The sequence below is a fragment of the Myotis yumanensis genome, unplaced genomic scaffold, assembly GCF_028538775.1.
Source record: "Myotis yumanensis isolate MYYU_CA2020_CCGP unplaced genomic scaffold, mMyoYum1.0.hap1 SCAF_1, whole genome shotgun sequence".
Lineage (NCBI taxonomy): Eukaryota > Metazoa > Chordata > Mammalia > Chiroptera > Vespertilionidae > Myotis > Myotis yumanensis.
In genome coordinates, this window is record NW_027223752.1 from 144,695,865 (window position 1) to 144,718,352 (window position 22,488).

At 39.5% G+C, this 22,488-nt stretch overlaps 1 protein-coding gene across 1 annotated transcript in view; it reads right to left on the reverse strand.

The window, feature by feature from the left end:
* Positions 1–22,488, reverse strand: part of DNAJC1 (DnaJ heat shock protein family (Hsp40) member C1) — a 202,904-nt gene that overhangs the window by 42,024 nt on the left and 138,392 nt on the right. The window lies entirely within an intron of this gene.

Here is a 22,488-nt window from a genome sequence, read left to right on the forward strand (position 1 = left end):
GTCCCTTCAGTCCACAGGCCAATGCTCTATCCACTGAGCCAAACCAGTTAGGGCACTTACTCTCTTTTCTACCACCTATTGGTTTGAAAATTACATCCTCATTTTTTATTAATGGACTAGAGGCCCAGTGCACAAATTCGTGCACCAGTGGGGTCCCTTGGCCTGGCCTGTGGGATCAGGCCGAAACCGGCTCTCTGACATCCCCTGAGGGGTCCTGAATTGTGAGAGGGCACAGGCCAGGCCGAGGGACCCCCACCAGTGCACAACTGGGGCTGGGGAGGGATGCGGGGGGTTGGCCAGGAGGGGAGGGACCGCGGGAGGGCTCCAGGGTGTGCCTGGCCCGTCTCACTCAGTCCTGATGGGCCGGACCCCAGCAGCAAGCTAACCTACTCGTTGGAGTGTCTGCCCCCGGTGGTCTGTGCAGGTCATGCGAGCGGTAGAGCGACCTTAGCATATCATTAGCATATTACACGTTGATCGGTTGAATGGACGACAGGACACTTAGCATATTAGGCTTTTATTATATAGGATAATTAATTTTATGGCCTCTGTCAGGGTTGTTTTCTTACTTCCTTTTCTTAGAATGACAATTTTCTTCTTTGCTGTGTTTATTTTTATTGTGAGTATATCTTCACTTTTTTTTTTTTTTTTTAATTCTCTCAACAGGAGTTCCAAAAGCCCTAAGTTTTGTGGCAGAGAACGGGTTTTGTATTGGCTTCTCTCAGGGCCCTGGTGGTTTTAATGATTCGGGACTACTGAATTTTTCTCATTCTCCTTCATAGAACAGTAGCCCTTTGAAACTAGGGTTTTTGCAATAGATTCAATTCCAGTTTCCTCTGGGCCCAAAGGCACAATTTTTTCCTCAAGTAGGCAGTAAAACTCCCAGCACCAAGGCTTCTACATTTTGCAGGGTCAGTTCCTGCTTTTGACTATGGCTTTGGGCTGTTGTTATTGGCACTAAAACAAAATTAAATTTCTCTTTTTAATCAAGACTATGAATACAGTCTGACCAGTGTAGCTCAATGGTTGAACATTGACCCATAAACCAAGAGGTCACTGGTTTGATTCCCAGTCAGGGCACATGTACCTGGGTTGTGGGATTGATCCCCAAGCAGTGGACATGCAGGAGGCAGCCAATCGATGATGCTTCTCTCTTATCGATGTTTCTATCTCTCTATCATTCTCCCTTTTCTCTCTAAAAATCAATAACATATGAATACATTTCTTTTTGTTCTTAATACTTACTCTTACATTTGAAGGACAGGCCTCATTCATATTAGCCTTATTTTTTATGTGCTATAAATCTCCTGATGGAGGCTTCTCAAGGACTAATCCACATTCACTCTTATGTGTACCATGTAATATTCACTTTATCCTTATCTATATAACATATGTAGATACCCTAGTTCAGTGGTCAGCAAACTCATTAGTCAACAGAGCCAAATATCAACAGTATAACGATTGAAATATCTTTTGAGAGCCAAATTTTTAAAACTTAAACTATATAGGTAGGTACATTGTTTTTAACTTAATTAGGGTACTCCTAAAGCTTAGGAAGAGCCACACTTTGCCAACCTCGGCCCTAGTTAATCTGTTATTTCCAGGTGCTATGAAAAAAATCTAGATTTGATTTATGATATATGGGCTAGAAAATAATTTGAAGTAGAACAGCCAATGACAGGAAGCAAAGAAAGATAAGAATCTAAGGCAGCGGTTCTCAACCTGTGGGTCTCGACCCCTATGGGGGTCGAACGACCCTTTCACAGGGGTCGCCTAAGACCATCGGAAAACACATATATAATTACATATTGTTTTTGTGATTAATCACTATGCTTTAATTATGTTCAATTAGTAACAATGAAAATACATCCTGCATATCAGATATTTACATTACAATTCATAACAGTAGCAAAATTACAGTTATGAAGTAGCAACGAAAATCACTTTATGGTTGGGGATCACCACAACATAAGGAACTGTATTAAAGGGTCGCAGCATTAGGCACTGATCTAAGGGAAAGAAATAATATGGCATATACCATCTTCTATACCAGTGATGGCGAACCTTTTGAGCTCGGCGTGTCAGCATTCTGAAAAACCCTAACTTAACTCTGGTGCCGTGTCACATATAGAAATTTTTTGATATTTGCAACCATAGTAAAACAAAGACTTATATTTTTGATATTTATTTTATATATTTAAATGCCATTTAACAAAGAAAAATCAACCAAAAAAATGAGTTCGTGTGTCACCTCTGACACGCGTGTCATAGGTTTGCCATCACTGTTCTATACTAATAAAAGGGTAATATGCTAATTAGACCAAGAGAACTTCCAGACAAAGCCATGGTGGCGGGGCCGAGGCAGAGGCAGGTTAGGAGTGATCAGGCCAGCAGAGAGGGGCAGTTGGGGGCGAGCAGGCCAGCAGGGGGTGCAGTTGGGGGTGATCAGGCTGGCAGGCAGAGTGGTTAGGGGCGATCAGGCAGGCAGGCAGTTAGGTGAGCAGTTAGGAGCCAGTGGTCCCAGATTGCAAGAGGGATTCCAGATGGAGAGGGTGCAGGCTGGGCTGAGGGACACCAACCCCCGCTTCACAAATTTCGTGCACTGGGCCACTGGTATAAGACATAAATATCTATAAGCATAAATACTCATGTTCTCACAACCTAGATTTCATAAATGTGGCTAATAAATTTGCCACATTTGTTTTATCTCTCTGCAACATTCCAGTCTCTCCCTTCCTATTTTAATCCTTCAGGTAGGTTCTCCTTACTTTGGGAATATTCCTTTAGTGGTTTTGATTCCTCCATCTGTCCCCTAAATGTTTTTCCTCTACATGCTTCCTGGTTTTAGCTATCAAATGCACACCAAGCACACCAAAGTTTCTAATTCTGATTTTTTAAATTCTACATTACTAATTGTCTGCTGAACATTTCCTTCCACTGGCATCATAAACTTGGCATGTCTCAAACTGATTATATCTTCCTTTCTCCCAAACTATCACCTCCTAACTGTGCTGCCTTATCTTTATTAATAGTACTAGCCTCTTTCAATCATCTGGTAGCCATTTTTTTTTTAAATATATATTTTATTGACTTTTCACAGAGAGGAAGGGAGAGGGATAGAGAGTTAGAAACATTAATCAGCTGCCTCCTGCACACCCCCCACTGGGGACGCGCCCGCAACCAAGGTACATGCCCCTGACCGGAATCGAACCTGGGACCCTTCAGTCTGCAGGCCAAACCAGACTGAAGGGCTGCATCCACTGAGCCAAACCAGCTAGGGCAGTCTGGTAGCCATTTTTAGTCCTCCACTTGCACTCTTGTTATACAGCCAATAAGATGACAAATCCTGAAGATTCATACAGTCTCTCCTTTGGTTTCTGCTTTCTTAACTCAGGGCTTCCATATCTCTCACTCAAACTATTGCAATAACTTTCTAATTGGACCATCTCATCCTTTTGACCTTATACATCAAGGCAGCCAAATGTTTTTAAGATGCAGACTTAATAATATCACTGTACTACCTATAAAATATGATTTAAATACCTTAATGTCATATTCTAAATCTATGATTTGACTACAATCTACTTTTACTTATTTTGCTTTACTATTTCAAGTATCATTTGTCCCAGCTAACTACATTACTCACTGTTTTAGTAATATGTTGTGAACAGTCTTGTCTCAAGAGTACTTTATATCATGCAAGTTCTTCTTTCTGGAATGTTTCTCCCCACCCCACTTCCAAATACTTCATAAAGCTTTTGTTGTGTTTCCTAGGTGGAAGTAATCTTGCCATCTGCTGAATTGCAAAAGTACTTTAAACCTCTCACAAAGCTCTTACAGTATATTTCAAAATATGCTTATGTAGGTCTCTGTCTTACCTTTCAGCTAGATGATATAGTGGTAGTGGCTAAGAGCATGGATTCTGAAGCTAGTGAAGTAGATATGAATCATGCCTATGTCATTTATTAGCTAACTAATTTGGAAAAAGTTATTTTACCTCTCTGTACTTTAGTTTTCTCCTGTGTAAAATAAGGAAAATAATACCGTATAACACAAGGCTGCTGTGAGGATTAAATGAGTTATATACAAAGTGCACAGAACAGTACTAGACACATAATAGCCACTTAATAAATATCAGCAAATATTAAGACCAAAATTGGGTATGTCTTATTTACAATTGTATTACCCAGTCACACTATTTTCCATTTAGCAGGCAACTGGCAAGTTTTTTTTTTAACTGAAAAAAATCTTACAACCAACAAAAGACTAGATAATACAAGCAAGGCACTATGTACCCAAGTATAAGAATAAATGAAATAGTGCTATAAAATCAGATAAAGGAAAAATCTTGACAATACTTAGGAAAGAGTGACTCCCAATGTAATGGTATTTTAAAAGGTCTAATCTGGACTTCCAGTCAAGATGGTGGAGTAGGCAACACTGTACTTGCCTTCTCCCACCACATCCAAATTACAACTAAATTGCAGAGCAACCATCATTGAGAACCACCTGAGGACTAGCTGAACAGAAGTCTTATAACTCAGAATCAAAGAAGAAGCCATGATGAGACTGGTAGGAGGGGTGGAGAGTGGAATAGACAGGTTCCACACTCGTGGGTATGGTGGTTATGAATTGGGAGGAATATTTCGGCTACATAGTCTCCCCACTCCCCGTTGGAGTGAGAAATCCAAGTCCCATACCCGACTCCCCAACCCAGGCACAAATGCCCAGGTGAGGAATCCCTATAACATCTGGCTGTGAAAATCAATGGGAATTGCATTTGAGTAAGACAGAAGGTTGCTAGAGTCCCTGGCATTCCTGTAGAGAGGCCCTGCATGGATGCACTGGCAAACTCACCTGCTGTGGGCTTCAGTGCTGGGAGGCAACTTGAAGAGCACCAGGGGCCTACAGGGAAGAACCGAATTGACTAGCTTCAGAGCAAGGACTGGAGGAGCAGGGGTCAGGGCAGCTCTCTCAGGTAATGGAAGTGCTGTGAGGCACCACTGTTCCTTTGTTGAACTCTCCTCCTATCCAGCCTGTAGGTACCACATCTGTGATCTCCATTAACCTGGCTAATACTGTTAGGCTGGTCTTGGTGAATCCCTGAGATCCCACCCAACTCAGGCCCAGCCTGCGCCACTTTCAGCCGCTTTTCCGCACAAGCGACCTTCCTCCACTGCATTACAGAATTCCCTAAAGTCTCTCAAAGATCCACAAACCCCAAACAAGCAGCAGCTGGCCTGAGCATGCCCTGTACCTCTTGCTACGCAACCTGAAGCCCGGCACAAGCTGCACTAACTGCTCTCAACTTGCACTGAAACTCCCATCAGGTGGGCCCAAGCCTGGCATAAGCAGTAGTCAGTGTTGGCTTGGAATGTAGATTCTTCAATTAAGCAGCCACAAGCCTGGCACAAGGGGTGGCTGGCCTCAACTCACAGCATAGCCTTTCCCAAGGACCTCCAAGCCCAGAACAAGCAGCAACCACTGCAGATGACTCTGCTGCTCCTAATAGGTGGCCCCAAGCTGAGCACAAATGGTGGATGACCTTGGCCTGCACCCAGGGTCCCTCCCAAGTGGCTCCAGAACCAACAAACCCAGTGACCAACTTCAGAGCACTACCCAACCAGCATCACAAACATTACACATAAATGGTGGACTGGGCTGACATGAGGATAAACCCTGCACAACAGCTTGTCTGCTGTCATCCGGGGCAGCCCTCATGGCCAGTGAAAGTTAACCCCAACCACGGATGTGACAATAGGCTCAATTACAAAAGGAGGGTACATACAACCCTCATAAGTACCTGGCTCAGGTGACCAGGGAGACTGCCTATGGACTTCACAGGACACATACTACATAATGTTATGCTGTCAAGATTGAGCGACATAGCAGATCTACCTAATACATAGAAACAAAGGGAGGCAGCCAAAATGAAGAGACAAAGGAACATGTTCCCAATGAAAGAACAAGACAAATCCCCAATAAGAATTAAACGAAAGGAGACAAGCAATGTACCAGATGCAGAGTTCAAAACACTGGTTATAAGGATGCTCAATGAACGTAAGGGAAGAATACCGACTTCATCTGAACAAGTAATAGAAGAGTAATAGATATACCAGAAGGAGAAGAGAGGGAGTAAGGAACAGAGAGCTTATTCAAAGAAATAATTGATGAGAACTTTACAAAACTATGGAAAAAGCTGGACCCTTGACTCCAAGAAGCTAGCAGAACACCTAATTTTATCAATGCAAAAAAAGCTTCTCCAAGGCACATTATATTAAAACTCTCAAAACTTAATGACAAAGAAAAATTATTAAGGCAGCCTGGGAAAATAAGATGGTAATGCATAAAGGAAATCCCATTATCATATGGGATTATGATATTTTTCATATTTTTCAGCAGAAGCCTTTTAAGCTAAGACAGAGTGGAATCAAATATTAAAAATATTGAAGAGAGAAAGCAAAAACCAAGAATAAAATATCCTGCAAAATTATCCTTTAGATATGAAGTAAAAAATAAAGGCTTTTCCAGACAAAGAGAATCGGAGGGAATTTATCTCCATAAGACCTGCATTACTAGAAACTGTTCTCCCTGAAATAAAAAGACAAAAGAACATGGAACTAAGATGACATGCAGTCATAAATAGGAAATTGCAACCTTGTTCAGAATAGGGTACTAAACACCTATCTATATATATAAAAGCATAATATGCAAATCGGCCTGATGGTGGAACGACTGTTCGCTATGATGCACACTGACCACCAGGGGGCAGATGCTCAACGCAGGAGCTGCCCCCAGCACCCCACTCGGGGCCTGCTGGCCAACCTCTTGGTCCCTCCCCCTGGCTGGCAGGCTCCAATTGCCTGATAGGGAACGGGGAACTGGGGATGGGTGGTGGTGGACGTGGGTAGTGCCAGGCCAAGGCGGGTGCAAGTGAGAGGGGCCCCAATTGCCCTGCCGGTTGCCCCACACACAGGGGGCAACCAGCAGCGAGGGGTGGGGCTGGTGAGCAGGTGGGAACAGACAACTTCTCGGTTCCTCCCCCTGGCCAGCAGGCTCTGATCGCCCGATGGGGAATGAGGAACCAGGGGTGGGTGGTGGTGGACGTGGGTGGCACCAGGTCAAGGTGGGTGTGAGTGAATGGGGCCCCAATTGCCACACACACACAGGGCAACCAGCGGCGGGGGCCGGGGCTGGCGAGTGGACAGGAACGGCCAACCTCTCGGTTCCTACCCCCAGCTGGTAGTCTCCGATCGCCCGATGGGGAATGAGGAACCGTGGGTGGTTGGCCATGGATGTGGGTGGCTGCCGGCAGCCGGGGAAGATTGGCCCTGACCACAGGCCAGGCCTAAGGACCCTAACCATGCACGAATTTCGTGCGCCAGTCCTCTAGTGGAATATAAAGGTAAAGTGGGCAAAAGCATTAAAAAAAAGACAATAGCTACAGCAATTTGGGAATAAATGCACAGCATAAAAAGGGATAATTTGTGACAAAAAAAGCATCAAGGGGCAGGGGGAAAGGACAGAATTTGCACAGGTGAGTGGAGATAAGATACATTCAGAAAAAAATCATAGTGTACATATAAAACTTTTTTGTTTTGCAAATACCTAGTGGTAAATCACAAAACAAAAATCTAAAATTGATACACATTACATAAAAATGGAAGAAATGGAGGGAAAAATAATCAGAGAATACGACCAAACTAAAATATCCGACAGGAACACAAGGAAAAAAGAAACAGTAGAGACACAGAACTACCAGGAAATAAAAGTTAAAATGGCTACAGGAAATCCTCATATATCAATAATCACCCTAAATGTAAATGGACTGAACTTACCAATTAAAAGGCACAGAGTAGCAGGATATATTAAAAAAACAAGATCCAACCTTATGCTGCCTTCTGAAAACACTTCTCAGCTACAAAGATTCAAAGTGAAGGGGTGGAAGATGATACTCCAAGCTACTGGTGTCCAGAGAAAAGCCAGGATAGCTGTACTTATACCAAACTAAATAGATTCCAAGATAAAAAAGGTAATAAGAGATGCCACAGCTAGTGGCTCAGTTGGTTGAAGCATCATCCTGCACACCAAAAAGGTTGCGGGTTCAATTCCCACTCAGGGCACATACCTAGGTTGTGGGTTTGATCCCTGGTCAGGGCATGTATGGGAAGTAACCAATAGATGCTTTTCTCTCACATCAATGTTTCTCTTTCTCCCCTTCTCTCTAAAATCAATAAACATATTTCTAAGGTGAGGACTGAAAAAAATAAAGGTAAAACGAGATAAAAATGGACATTATATAATGATAAAGTGGACAATATATTAAGAAGGCATAAGACTTATCAAAATATATGCACCCAACCTGGGAGAACTAAAGGGAGAAACTGATAAAATACAATTATGGTAAGAAACCTAAATACTCCACTGACAGCAATGGAAAGATTACTCAGGAAATCAGTAAGGGAATATCAGCCTTAGATGGCACATTATAGCTCTAGCCGGTTTGGCTCAGTGGATAGAGCGTTGGCCTGCGAACTGAAGGGTCCCAGGTTCGATTCCGGTCAGGGGCATATGCCTTGGTTGCGGGCGCATTCCCAGTGGGGGGTGTGCAGGAGGCAGCTCATCGATGTTTCTCTCTCATTGATGTTTCTGACTCTCTATCCTTCTCCCTTCCTCTCTGTGAAAAATCAATAAAATATAAAAAAAAATGGCACATTATATCAAATAGACATAATCAATATTTATAAAACTTTCATCCCAGAATATATATTCTTCTCTAGTGCATGTGGAACAATGCCAAGGATAGACCATATGTTGGGCATTAAAACAAATATAAGAAAACTGAAATCATACCAACCATAATCTCTAAACACAAAGGTTTGAAACTGAAAATTAAATGCAAAAAGAAAAACAACAACAAAAAGCTGGAAAACCCACAAATATGTGGAGATGAAATAACATGGTACTAAACAACTACTGGTTCAAAGAAAAGAGATAAAAAATACATAGAGACAAATGACAACAATAATACAACATACCAAAACTTTGGGGATGCAGCAAAGAAAGCAGTACTAACAGGAAAGGATATAGCATTACAGGCTTACCTCAAGAAACAAGAAAAATCATAAAAAAATCTAATATTTCACTTTAAAAAACTAGAAAAAGAACAAACAAAGCCCAAAGTCAGCAGAAGGAAGGAAGTAATAAAGTTTTAGAGCAAAATTAAACAAAATAGCAAAAAGAAAACATATAAATAAATGCAACATGTAGTCATAAATAGGAAATTGCAACCTTGTTCAAAATAGGCTATTAAACACCTATATAAAAGTATAATATGCAAATTGACCTGACGGTCGAAGGACTGTTCGCTATAATGCGCACTGACCACCAGGGGGCAGACGCTCATAGCATTATTAAGAATACTATGAAAGGCTATCTGCCACCAATTTGATAACCCAGAAGAAATGGACAACATCTTAGAAATACATCTTTGCTAGACTGAACCAAGAAGAATTGGAAAACGAAAATAGACCAATCAACAGAAAGAAAATTGAAACAGTAATCAAAAATCTCCCCCAAAAAACAAAAGTCCAGGAGCAGATGGCTTCACTAGTGAATTCCATCAAACACTCAAAGAAGATTTAATAGCTATCCTTTCAAACTCTTCCAAAAAAGTGAAGAAAAGGGAATACTTCCTAACTCACTTTTTGAGGCCAACATTACTCTGATACCAAAACCTGACAAGGAAAACACAAAAGAATGAAAACTATAGCCCAATATCTCTAATGAACAGAGATGCAAATATCCTAAACAAAATACTACAAAGTCAAATACATCACAATCAACTGGGGTTCACTTCAGGGATGCTAGGATCACTTCAGGGATGGTTCAACTTATGCAAATTAATCAATGTGATACACCAATTAACAAAATAAAAGGTAAAACTCATGATATCAACAGATGCAGAAAAAGAATTTCGCAAGACACAACATTGATTTGTGATTAAAGCACTCAACAAAATGGATGTAGAAAGGAAGTACTAGTACTTCAACATAATAAAGTCTATATGAAGAACCTTCAGCTAATATACATAATGGTAAAAAACTGAAAACTTTTCCTCTAAGATCAGGAATATAACAATTCCCAATCTTGACACTGTTATTCAACATGGTACTGAAAGTTTTAGAGCATTCAGGCAAGAGAAAGAAATTAAAGGCATCAAAAGAAATTAAAGGGAATGAAGGCCTTGGCCAGGTAGCTCAGTTGGTTACAGTATTGTCCTGATATGCCAAGGTTGCGGATTTGATCCCCGGCACATATAAGAATCAACCAGTGAATGCATAAATAAGTGGAACAACAAAATTGATGTTTCTCTCTCTCTTAAAATCAATCAATTAAAAAAACAAACAAATTGGAAATGAAGAAGTAAAACTGTCACTAATTGCAAAAAATATGATTCTGTATATAGAAAACCCTAAAGACTTCACCAAAAAACTATTAGAAGCCATAAACAAATACAGTAAAGTTGCAGGATATAGCATCAATGTACAAAATCTGTTGTGTTCCTATATAACAATGAAATATCAGAAAAGAAAATGAAGAAAACAATCACATTCGCAATTGAAAGAAAAAAAAAGAATAAAATACCTAGGAATAAACTTAAAGGACATAAAGAACCTACACACTGAAACCTACAGGACATTGTTAAAAGAATTTGAAAAAACCAAAAACAAACCACAATCCATTTTCATGGATTGGAAGAATCTATATAGTTAAAATGACCGTATTACCTAATGCAATATACAGATTTAATTCAATCCTTATAAATTCCCAATGGCATTTTTTAAAGAAGTAGAACAAAAGAATTCATCAAATTTGTATGGAATCACAAAATCCCCAAATAGCCAAAGCAATCCTGAGAAAAAAAGGAACAAAGCCAGAGGTATCACACTCCTTGACTTCAAAATATTATACTACAAAGCTACAACCATTGCAATAGTATTATACTGGCAGAAAAATTGACACACAGACCAATGGAACAGAACTGAGAATCCAGAAAAAACCCCCACATGTATGTGGGCATCTAATTTTCAACAAAGGAGCCAAAAATGTAGAATGGAGAAAGGAAAGCCTCTTCAATATGTGGTGCTAGGAAAATTGGAAAGCCACATGCAAAAGTGTAAAACTAGACTGCTATCTGACACCATACACAAAAATGAACTCAAACTGCATTAAAGACTTGAACATAATACCTGAAACAATAAAATACATAGGAGAAAACATAGATACTTAACTTATAGACCTTGGTCTTAGAGGGTTAATTTTTTTTAAAACTTGATCCTAAAGGCAAAGGAAGTAAAAGTATGAATAAATTAATGGGACTATATCAAACTAAAGAACTTCCACACAGCAAAAGAAACCATCAACAAAAAGACAACCAAGATATTTTCAAATGATACCTCTGATAAGGGGCTAATATACAAAATATATAAAGAACTCATACCTCAACCATAAAACGCCCAAACCTTCCAATTTAAAAATTGGCAGAGGAACTGAATACTTTTCCCGGGAAAGCAAGTAGATGGCCAACAGATATATGAAAAGATACTTAACTTCAGTGCTATAAGCAAAATGAAAATCAAAACCCAATGAGATACCACCACACACCTGTTTGAATGGCTATCCTATAAATAAACGCCTAATATGCAAATTGCCCCCTCTCGGTGGTTCAACCAGGAAACCGGGAGTTCGACCTCTCACTATGACATGCACTGACCACCAGGGGGTGGCATGGAACATGGCAGGTGTTGGCGATGTGGTGCTGGCAGCAGGCAGCAGTGGAGGTGCTGACGGCCCCGATGGGCCCCGACGAGAGCGGGACCGTGGCAGGATGATAGAGCAGGTGAGGGGGTGGCGCCAGGCCAAGGTGGGGTGCCAGGCAGAGCTGCGAGGCTGGGGGCGTGAGCTGGGGCTTGATCTCCACAGACTGCCCTGAGGGACCCCACCCATGCACGAATTCATGCACCGGGCCTCTAGTTATCAATAAGACAAGAAATAAGTGTTAGAGAGGATGTGGAATGGGAATGCAAACTGGTACATCCACTATGGAAAACAGTATGAAGGTTCCTCAACAATTAAGAATAGAACTACCATATGACCTAGCAATAGCTCTTCTGGGTATTTATCCAAAATTTTAAAAAATATTTATTCATAAAGATATATATGTAGCCGAAACCGGTTTGGCTCAGTGGATAGAGCGTCGACCTGCGGACTGAAGGGTCCCAGGTTCGATTCCGGTCAAGGGCATGTACCTGGGTTGCGGGCACATCCCCAGTGGGAGGTGTGCAGGAGGCAGCTGATCGATGTTTCTCTCTCATCGATGTTTCTAGCTCTCTATCCCTCTCCCTTCCTCTCTGTAAAAAATCAATAAAATATATTTAAAAAAAAAAAAAAAAAAAAAAAAAAAAAAAAGATATATATGTAACCCTATGTTCATTGCAGCATTATTAATAATAACCAAGACCTATAAACAACCTAAGTATCCTTCAGTGGATAATTAGATAAAAGTGTGGTCCATACATTCAGTGGAATACTAAGTCATAAAAAATTATGAAATATTGCCATTTGAGACAATCTGGATGGTTTTTGAGAATATCATCCTAAGTGAAACAAGTCAGATAGAAAAGAACAAGAACAATATTATTTCACTATATGTGGGTTATAAACAGAAAGTAACAAATGAACAAACTCATAGACACAGCAATAGTATGGTGGTTACCAGAGGGGAAGGTGGGATGGAGGAAGGATGAAGAGGGTAAAGGAGGTCAAATATATGGTGACGAAAGGGGACTAGACTTTGGGTGGTAAGCACATAATGTAATATAGAGATGATATATTATAGAATTATACACCACCTGAAACATATACTGCTATTAACCAATGTTGCCCCAATTAATTTAATTTTAAAAAAGAATATAATTTTAGGTTCTGAAAAAAATAACTGAGTATGAAAAATGAACATTAAAGAATAAAATTTCCTTAATATGGCTGACTAGGTATCTGGATAATCTTGTGGCTGGTAACTAACAATTATATATGTGCACTCGGTGGGGAGGGAGGGGTACCTCAGCCCAGCCTGTGCCCTCTTGCAGCCTGGGACCCCTCAGGGGATGACCACCTGCTGGCTTAGGCCCACTCCCCGGGGGATTGGGCCTAAGATGGCAATCAGACATCCCTCTGGAAGCCTGGTAGCCCTCAGGGGATGTCCACTTGCCAGCGGGGAGCAGGCCTAAACTGCAGTCGGACATCCTTAGCGCTGCTGAGGCAGGAGAGGCTCCCACCACCACCGCTGTACTGGCAGCCATCAGCCTGGCTTGTGGCTGAGCAGAGCTCGTCCCATGTGAGAGCATCCTGACCACCAGAGGGCAGCTCCTGCATTGATCATCTGCCTCCTGGTGGTCAGTGTGTGTCATAGTGACCAGTCATTCCCAGTTCCTTCTGCTGTTAGGGTCAGTTTGCATATTTCCCTTTTACTATATAGGACAGAGGCCTGGTGCACGGGTGGGGTCCGGCTGGTTTGCCCTGAAGGGTGTCCCAGATCAGAGTGGGGGTCCCGCTTGGGTGCCTGGCCAGCCTGGATGAGGGGATGATGGCTGTTTGCAGCTGGTCACACCCCCTTCAGGGTGGGGGTCCCCACTGGAGTGCCTGGCCAGTCTGGGTGAGGGGCTGAGGGCCGTTTTCAGGCTGGCTCCCAACCTCTCCTTTTTTTCTTCTTTTATTTTCTTCTGGGATTTATTTACCTTCTATGGCTGTCACTGGAGCTGAGAGCCGGCTTTAGCTGTGAGGCTCGGCTCTAGCTCTGAGACCTCGGCAGCTGAAAGCAGGTATGTGGGCTTTGTTTAGCTTCTATAATTGAAACACTGTTGCAACTCCAGCTCTGAGGCCCGACTGGCTGAAAGCAGGTTTCTGGGGATTGTTTAGCTTCTATAATTGCAACATAGTTGCTTAGAGTGCAGCTCAGAGCTGGGCAGTGGCAGGCGGGGAACCTTGGCTTCCTTCGTCACTGGAGCAAGCAAGCCTCCTGTTCGCTTCAGCTGCCTGGCTGCTGGCCGCCATCTTGGTTGGCAGTTAATTTGCATATCGCCCTGATTAGCCAATGGGAAGCGTGTCGGAGGTATGGTTAATTACCATGTTTGTCTATTATTAGATAGGATGTATATAATTGCTGAAGAACTCACAAATATTAAGACCTTTATAATCTAAAACCTAGCCTCACAGAGCCTGGAATTTCAGGAAACAGAAATAAACTCCAGAGTTTACATAGGTGGAATAACTAATAGAATCTTCCCCAACTCCTCCCAAAAATAACCTTGGGATTTCTATTAAGGACTAGATTCTCAGTTTAAGGCACTGAGAAGAACATCTACCACATACCTCCCATCCACATGGGACTAAAGAGAATGGTATTCTCTAGGGGCTGAAAACCTCAGGGGGATAAAATTTCCTGAGAATTTGTAACCATGAGCTTGCTCTCACTGGGATTTATAGCCCAAATTTATATTACGTGGGTAATCAAAAAAAGCTCCAAGCCCTGGATTCTGTCTAAAGTAGCACTACGCTAGTAGTATCATGGTCACCAGGTGCCTGGAAGGAAGTATATTCATCATAGGCATGAAATAGTTGAATAATTTTCTAAAGAAAGATCAGCTCCCATAATAACAATAACGAAAAATAAATTACTAGGCACATGAGTGAGAATTCACAGAAAAAACAAACAGGAGAAAGAGACCCACAAAAAAATTAAATATTAGAATTGTAATACAAAGACTATAAAACTATTTTTAGTATGTTTAAAGCAATAAAAGACCAGGGTGAAAATACTCACAGGAATTATCAAACTATAAATATTTACCACAAAGACTTGAGAAAGTACCAAGTAAAATTTCTAGTACTTAGAAATTTTTGAATTGAAATATAAAACTCTGGATAGGTCAAATAGCAGATTAGATACAGCTGTAAAGAGAATTAGTAATAGACAAGATAGGAAATAAAAAGTAATCTAGAATGAGGCCCAAGGAGACAAAGGTATAAAAAATATGAGAGAGCTTATGAAATTTGGGAAAAAGAGTGAGAAAGTCTAACAAATATGTAATTAGTGCCTTGGGATTAGGCAGAAATAGGACATGGAAATTAAAGAGATGATAACTAAGGGTTTCCGACAACTGAAAAAGGCATCAATCCCCTATTCAAAAAGCCCAAACAAATCCCAAGAAGGGTGACCGAAGACATTCACACCTAGGGTGTAATGGTGAAAATGGAGAACACTGAAGACAAAGTTCTTTTACAAAAATAAGTAGGAGGCAAAAGAAGACATTTTCAAAGAAGCAAAACTTAAACAGTTGACAGTAAGAGTAGAAGTTAAAAGACACTAAAATCAACATGCTAGAAGAATATTGTAAACTCAAGAGTTACCCAGCAAAAATATGTTTTAAGAAACAAACAAAAACTAAGAGTTTTCCCACAGATAGTCCCTAACTAAAGCGAAGTCTATAGGATGAACTTCAAGAAAAAATAAAATGATTCCCAAAAGGAAATATGAGAAATAAAAAGACAAAAAAAGCATAGCCCAGCTGATGTGACTCAGTGGTTGAGTATCAACCCATGAACCAGGAGGTCACAGTTCAATGCAAGGTCAGGGCACATGACCAGGTTGTGGGCTCCATCCCCAGTAGGGGGTGTGCAGGAGGCAGCCAATCAATGATCCTCTCTCATCACTGAAGTTTCTATACCTCTCCCCTTCCTCTCTCTGAAATCAGTAAAAACATATTTTTAAAAAAGGAAAAGAAAAACACAAATAAAAATTAAATATACAGTGTCCCCTGAAAATGTATACACACTTTGAAAAATTATAAAGGCAGTGTTTAGTAAAATGCATTTTATTTTCAAAATGTAATAGAATCTATATTCTGTGTATACATTTTTTGGGGGACATCCTGTATATAATAATGATGTGCTAAAGTGTTAAAAAGGTACTTTAGTTCAGTTGGTTGGGTATTATTCTTTGCACTGAAGGGTTGCTGGTTTGATTTCTCGTTGGGGCACATGCCTGAATTACAGGCTTAATCCCCAGTGCGGGGTGGGGGGAGGCAGCCAATGGATGTTTCACTCTGACATTGATGTTTCTCTCTCCCTTCCTCTCTCTCTAACAATCAGTTTAAAATTTTTTAAAAAATACATTAATAATATAACAATCAAGAAGGAGGAATAAAAAGTGTTATAGCATTTTAAGGTCTTCATATTTTTCAGAAAAAGAGTAAAAGCTAATAAATATTGCAATCTCTATAGTAACCACTAAAAGAACAGAAACAGAATATGTAACCTAAAAATTATTAAAAGGGGAAACTGGAATAAGAGAACAGTCAAAAAGCAAGAAAGAAAGTAGAGAAAAAGAAGCAAGTTAAATTGGAGATGCCTATTAGATACAAAAGAGAAATAAGTAGGCAGTTGAATAAACAGGTTTGAAGTTCAGGGAAGAAGTCCCATGTAGAGAAATAAATTTGGAAGTCCTCACTATAAAGGTGGGATTTCAATCCATGAGATTAGATGAGATCACTCTGGAAGTGAGTGCAGAATGCTCTGGGGCACTCCAACCCTTGCAGTGGTTCTCAATCTTCCTAATGCCGCGGCCCTTTAATACAGTTCCTCATGTTGTGGTGACCCCCAACCATAAGATTATTTTCGTTGCTACTTCATAACTGTAATTTTGCTACTGTTATGAATCGTCATGTAAACATCTGATATGCTATATGTGTTTTCCGATGGTCGCAACCCACAGGTTGAGAACCACTGCCTTAGAGGTAAGGAAATAAGGAAGAACAATTAATTGTGATTTTTAAAAGATACGATGGTGCTATGAACTTGGCTATAATAAAAGTACTTAAAATTAAATATGCAACGTTTATCAAAATTGATCACATATAAGTCACAAAGAGAAAATCTTGGTAATATTCTAAGACAGAAATATTCTAAGACCATTTATGACTATATAGCAGTACTTTTCAACTTTTTACATCTCATGACACATAAAAACTAATTACTAAAATTCTGTGGCCCAGCAAAAAAATATACTGACCATCCAAAAAGGTATACTTTTGATTTATTCACAGTGGATCGCTCTTGTTGTGTGGGCTGTTGTCATGTTTTTATTCGACAATCTGGGAAAGGGGTCAATAGCCCTGACTAAATAGTCAGTATTGCATGTTTTGAAAAGTCTTGTGGCTCACTGTTTTAAAATTGCTATCATAGCAATGAAAAAGGCATTCACAACAAAAGAAGAGCCAAAAAGTATAGAATGAACCATTTTGAAATTTTATAAAATTCTCCAAAATAACTCAGAAAAAATAAAAATGCAGAATTAAGGCTATTAGGAGAAAAAGATTAAGAGAACACTATAAAAATCTATAGGTATAGCCAAAACAGTACTCAGAGGGAAATGTATGGTCTCATATGGGTAACTAGAATAATGAGCAGGAAGGGGGATGGTCTTTGAGACGGGAATTCACTGTCGTCCCAGGTCTTTCCTTTTGCACCAGCACCTGTCTCACAGGTTTCGCTTTCCTGGGGCAGGTAGCCAAACCTGCGTTTTTTGCTTGCACTAACACATTCTATGAGGCCCATATTATCCTGATTCCAAAGCCAGACAAACACACCATAAGAAAACTACAGACCAATATACGTTTTGAATATTATGGTGAAATCTTCAATGAAATACTAGCAAATCAATTCCAAAAGTACATTAAAACAAGTATGTATCATGATGAAGAGGAATCTATGCCAAGAGTGCAAGGATTGTTCTACACAAGAAAATCACTCAATGATAGAATCACTAATAGAATTAAGGGGGAAAGAAATCACATGATCATTTCAATTGATGCAGAAAAAGCATTCCACAAATTCAACTATCTTTCATGTTAGAACCATTTAAACTAGGCACATAGAAGGAACATAATAAAGGTTAGACAAGGAAAACATCACAGCATCACACCCTGTGTAAAAGTCCAAAAGCTTTCCCTCTGAGATAAAAAAGAAGACAAGGATGCCCACTTTAGGCACTTCTATTCAACCTAGTACTAGAAATTCTAGCCTAGTACTAGAATTAGTTCTGTTAGAACTAATAAAAGAATTCAGCATTGTTGAAGTATATAAAATCAATACACACACTCAGTTGCATTTGTATACACTAATAACAATATGAAAAGGAAACTATGAAAATAATTTTTTCTACAATAACATAAGAATAAAATTCTTAGGAATTAATATAACCAAAAAGATGAAAGATCTGTACAATGAAAACTATAAAACATTATTGAACGAAATGAGAGAAGACATAAATGGAAAGACACCCCATGTTCATGGAGTAGAAGACTTAATATTCTTAAGTGATCTATAGATTTAATGCAATCTTCATCAAAATCCTAATGATATTTTATGCAAATAGCAAAATCCATCCTACAATTCATTTGGAAATTCAAGGGAACCCAAACAGCATAAACAATCTGGAAAAAGAAGCAGCTAGAGAAGTCATACTTCCTCGTTTCAAAATTTACTACAAAGCTACAGTAATCAAAACAGTGTGGTACTGGCATAAAGACATATGTATATAGTATAGACCTTGGATTGGACAATGGATTCATAGAAATGGTACCAAGAGCCACAAATGCAAAAGTATAAAATTGGACTTCATCAAAATTAAAAAAATAATGTGCATAAAAGAACTAAATTTTTAGCCCAGCCAGTGTGCTTCTCTTTCAATTTTTTTGTTACTCTATCCCTCTCTCTTCCTCTCTCTCTAAAAATCAACAAAAGTATGAAAAAAAACATTTTAAGAAAATGAAAAGAAATCTTACAGAATGGGAGAAAATATTTATGAATCAGTTATATGATAAAGGTCTAGTAGTATCCAGAATATTTAATGAACTTAATAACAAAATGACAACCCAATTCAAAAAGGGCATTTCCAGTCAGAGAAAGATAAGTGTCACATGATCTTATTCATGTGGAATCTAATGAACCAAATAAACTGATGATCAAAAATAGACCCAGAGTCACAGAAGCATGAACAGACTGTTGAACCTCAGAGGGAAGCAGGGGAAGGTGGGTGGCAAGAGATCAACCAATGAACTTGTATGCATATATGTATAACCTGTGGACACAGATAATGGGGTGGGGAAGGCCTGGGGGCGGGGAGGACGGGAGAGGGCTAAAAGAGGTAATTGGGGGAAAAAGGAGGACCTATGTAACATACTTACAAAAATAACGATTAAAATAAAAACAACAACAAGAAAACAAAAAGGACATTTCTCTGAAGGTACACAAATGGCCAACATGAAAAGATGCACATTATCAGTCATGAAGGGAATGCAAATCAAAACCACAATGAGATACCACTGCACATCTTAGGATGGCAACAACAATAACAACAACAACAGAAATAACAAGTGTTGGTGAGGATATATTAAAATGGTTCAGCTGCTATGGTAAATAGATTGGCGGTTTATCAAAAAAACTAAACATAGAATTACCATATGTCCTAGCAATTCTACTTGGATAAATACTCAAAGGAACTTAAAACAGGTTCTCAATGAATACATGTATATACATGTTCATTATAGCACTATTCACAGTATCCAAAAGGAAGAATCAGCACAAATATCTATCAATTGAAGAATGGATAAACAAATTTTTGTATATACATAGAATGGAACATTTTTCAGCCAAAAAAAGACTGGTACATGCTACAATGTGGCATAAATATAATGTTTCAGTGTGGATGAATATTGAAACATGCCAAGTGAAAGAAGTCAGAAACAAGAGGTCACATATTGTATAATTTCATTTAAAAGAAATAACCAAAATAGGTAAATCCACAAAGACAGAATGAAGATGAGTGGATGCTACGGGCTGATGGGGACAGGGATGGGGAATAGGGAGCAAATACTTAAAAGGTACAGAGTTTCCTTTTGGGTGATGAAATGTTTTGGAGCTACACAGACATGATGGTTGTACAACACTACCCATGAATGTACTAAATTGTTCACTTAAAAAATGTTTTTATTGATTTCAGAGAGAGGAAGGAGAGGGGGAGATAGAAACATCAATAGTGAGAGTCATCTATCGGCTGCCTCCTGCACGCTCCTCCCCCCTCTCCCCCCCTGGGGATTGAGCCCGAAACCTGACCCGGAATTGAAACCTGACCTCCTGATTCATGGGTCAACATTTAACTACTGAGCCACCACTGGCCAGGCTGACTTGTTCACTTTTAAAGGTTAATTTTATGTTACATAAATTTCACCTCAATTTTAAAAAATTACTTTAAAACAACTGGGATAACACTAGAAAAGCTAAAATGAAAGAAAGACATGTAATACCAAGGGTCGATAAGGATATGGAGCAACAGGAACTTAAACCGGTGATGTAATGGATGTGTAAATTTATTATAATTACTTCGAAAAACTGGTCATATATATTAGAGCTGAACCATATGCATATGCTAGCACAATGCCTAATATGTGCTCAATAAATGTTTATTGACTGAACTAATGAAGTACCCACTATTTTTGTAGACACTGTGCTAACATACTGGGATGTAAAAATGAAAAGACATGGTTCTCTCTTTTAGTAAATAGACATATAAATTTTAATATAATATATTTATATTGTGGGGGTGGATAGTGTATTGGTTTTAGAGTCAGAGAGACCATTTGAGTCCTGGCTCCACAATTACTAGTTAACTATAATTAAGGCAAGTATCATTTCTAAAATTTCTTTCTTTTCTACTCTCACTCCACAGTTGCAGTGTATTGATGCTAGAGTCATCTTCATAAAACAGAGCACCATCACTCTAAAGATTCCCAAATGACATGTAATATAAAATCTAAATTTCTTAGCCTGACATTAAAATGCTTCTACATTTTATCTACCTGTCTTTCATGTTATACTATCACCATGTTCTAGACACAATGGTCTACCATTATATCTTGAACATGCTTTTGAAATGTGTTATTTTGTCTCATTGCTCAACATGTTTTTCTTTCAAGAATTCACTTTGAGTATGTTTAGGTCATGAGAAAGTCATTTTTCATGGTAATTTAACATGTAATTTAACTTAATATATAAAGCATGGGACAGAGTAAACTGATCACATTTATGAGAGTAGTCTGATATACATGACAAAGTGATAAATTGGCAATCAGGAACACAATTTGGCCTCATGGGCATTTTATTTAGGTAGAGGAAGTTATTTTCTCAATAATAACCGTATTGTTGTCTCAGAACATCTCTTCTTTTTTTATTTTTTTTTTATTTTTGCTAAAAGTATTACAAAGGGTATTACATAAGTGCCCTTTTTATCCCCCCCACCCTTGACAAACCCCTGCCCTCCCTTACCCCGCAGTGTCTTATGTCCATTAGTTATGCTTATATAGATGCATACAAGTCCTTCGGTTGATCTCTTACTCCCCTCCCTCCTGTCCCCCAACCCTCCCTGGTCTTCCCACTGCAGTTTGACAATCAGTTTGAGGCAGCTCTGCCTCTGTATCTATTATTAGAACATCTCTTCTTAAAAGACTTTAAGAAATCACTAGAAAACTACTTTTCTGGTCCAGCAACTTGGATCTAATCCATTATTAAAATAAATTAGCCTTGCCCCTGTGATTCCTAGTTGAGAATTTGGTGAGATTCTCCAGAAACTTTAATATGATGAAAATAAGATTGTCCTTTGAAAAATAAACACATGAAGGATAAGAACATGTAATGGCACTGAGTGATGTAGTGAAGTAAATTAGTGGGATCAGTTTAATTCAACAACCGAGTTCAATTAACATTTACCCTATACAGACAGACACTGCAGTGGATATAAAGATAAAAGGGATGTGAACTCAACCATCAGGTGGTTTATAAGGGAGGAGAGGAGCCATATGTATAAGTGACCAGTAATTACAATATGAGAATTACATATTTCAGTTTTTTTCCTTTTTAAAAAAATCCTCAGGTGATTTCAGAGAGGAAGGGAGAGGGAGAAAGAGATAGAAACATCAATGATGAGAGAGAATCACTGATTGGCTGCCTCCTGCATGGCCCCTACTGGGGATCGAGCCCGCAACTTGGGCATGTGCCCTTGACTGGAATAGAACCCGGGCCCCTTCAGACCACAGGCCGAGGCTCTATCCACTGAGCCAAACGGCTAGGGCTCCATTGATATTTGAGAGAGAGTGGAAGAGAGAGGGAAAGACAGAGAGAAATATCGATGTGCGAGAAACACATCGATGGGTTGCCTCCTGCATGAGCCCCGACCAGGGCTCAGGGCCGGATGAAGCCTGCAACCAAGGTACATGCCCTTGACTGGAATCAAATCCAGGACCCTTTGGTACACAGGCCGATGCTCTATTCATTAAGCCAAACCAGCTAGGGGTATTTCAGTTTTTTTCTAAA